Genomic DNA, 2,116 nt, shown 5'->3' with positions numbered 1-2,116 from the left:
AAAAAGAATCATATTTTTAGGTCTATAACTTCTTGAACACAATTTATTAAAACATCAGAAAACCTATCACACCGACTGTATGTATCTACGTCTGTTTTGGGAATCAAGCCCGTTTTGATGGTTGTTTCGGTATTCATTCCGTGTTCGGCTATTTGAAGCTCTTTCTCTCAGTAAATAGCACCGCACAGCCAGTGGGCATCTGCCAGCTGCTCTACTGGAGTTGAAAGCTATTCAGTGCAGGGCCATAATCTCATTTAGCGCTCTTTAAAATGCAGTTAAATTTGGGCCAGCAAAATGGCTTAGCAGGGCACTTAACACACAGGCCCGAGGACCTGAGTTATGGGCTCCAGAACCCTCATGAACATGGAAAAAGAGGCTGCTGGGTGGTGGTGGCACTCGGGAGGCAGAGGCAGGTGGATCTCTGTGAGTTCAAGGCCAGTCTGGTCTACAGAGTGAGTTCCAGGACAGCCAGAGCTGTTACACAGAGAAACCCTGTCTCGGGGGGAGGGGGAAAGTGTGACTAGGTGGATGGATGGAGGGAAGCGACGCCCAAAATTCTGGCCTCCACACATGTGCCATGATACATATACATGAGCACGCACAGACAAATTGTGTTTTTAATTGTAAAGTGCAGCCAGATTGAATCGCTATTTTAAAAAGAACCATTTTATTATGAAATAAAACAATTTTAAGTTGATATGAAAATTGATATTAAGCACAGGCTTGTAGTCCCAGCTACTTAGGAGGCTGAGGCAGGAGAAGTTCAAGGCTCGCCTGGGCAACTTTATAATACTCTGTCTCAAAATTAAAAGGAAAAGAAGTGGTGTGTGTGTGTGTGTGTGTGTGTGTGTGTGTGTGTGTGTCTGTTAGTGACAGAATGCTAGCCTAGTATGTACAGTGCTAGGTTCAATTAATATTGAATCCAAAATAAGACCTAGATTATTCGATGTGTGTAAAGTCTTATAGATGGTGGGATTTCTTATACAAATAATTTCTCCAAAACAAAAAGATAGCCACAGAGAGACTTAGTAGTATCTTCCTATGTCTAAGAAATTGTTACCGTCATCCCTGAAGATGGCTAGGGTCCATCCACTCTGTTTGTCATTCCTATTTTAGGTTTCTCTCTAAGTATACCTTTAGTGGGAAAGTGTCTATTACACAGGAAGTGGAGACAAAGAAAACAGTGACTTTGAGAACAACCTAGGCAACATTGTGGTTAGAAAAAGAAAGAAAGAAAGAAAGAAAGAAAGAAGTGGGAGGGAGAGAAAAAATGAGGGAGAAAGGGAGGATGGGAAGGAGGAGGAGGGGAGGGAGGGAGGGGGCGCGAGGGGAAGGAGAATTTTCATTTCGAAGTTCATTTCAAACTGCCCTGATCTGTGTGGGCTGCTCTTCCCTCTCCGTGGAAGGCCACCGCTGCCAGCCTTCTGCCGCTGTGACGAAACACCTGTGATAACTCACTTCATGAGGCTTATTTTGTTTCACGGTTTGGTTTGGTTTTGGGGTTCAAGTGCGAGATTGAGCAGCCCCATTGCCTGGGGCTTGAGGCCAGCTGCATGGCACCAGGTACATGAAAGGGGAGACATGACACTCACTTCACATGGGGAGAGGAACAAAGGGGCCAGGGTCCCCCCAGCCCCATTCAAACGCGTGCTCCTGTGACCAGAAAAATCTCCACCACCTCCTTCCAACTGTGCTAACACGTGGACCCTTGTTGGGGACAGACATGATCCAAATGATAGCAAAAGCCAGATTAAGAAGCAAAGCAAAAGAACAAAAAAGGAATTTTCCCGAAGACTATTCTGTAGAAAGCCTCACTGAGGTTTTACTGATACAGGAATGCAGCACCAACTGTCAGTCTTACCTGAGTGGCCATCGAGAGAGAGAGAGAGAGAGAGAGAGAGAGAGAGAGAGAGAGAGAGCATCTTCCACCTCTGTTTCCTCAGTGAACCCTGATGAGCACCTCTGCTTGGACTTGCTTAGCAAGGCCTCCTAGCCCAGCAGGGGCAGCGCCTGGGAAGCAGAAGCAGGTGGCTCTAGAGAGCTGGTTCTAGGACAATCAGGGTTGTTACACAGAGAAACCCCATCTTGAAAAGGCAAAAGACAGAAACCAAACAAA

This window comes from Microtus oregoni, unplaced genomic scaffold, assembly GCF_018167655.1.
Source record: "Microtus oregoni isolate MIOR12 unplaced genomic scaffold, Mior012 000029F_ref0000214, whole genome shotgun sequence".
NCBI classification, from domain to species: domain Eukaryota; kingdom Metazoa; phylum Chordata; class Mammalia; order Rodentia; family Cricetidae; genus Microtus; species Microtus oregoni.
Note: the sequence above shows the minus strand (reverse complement) of the source record.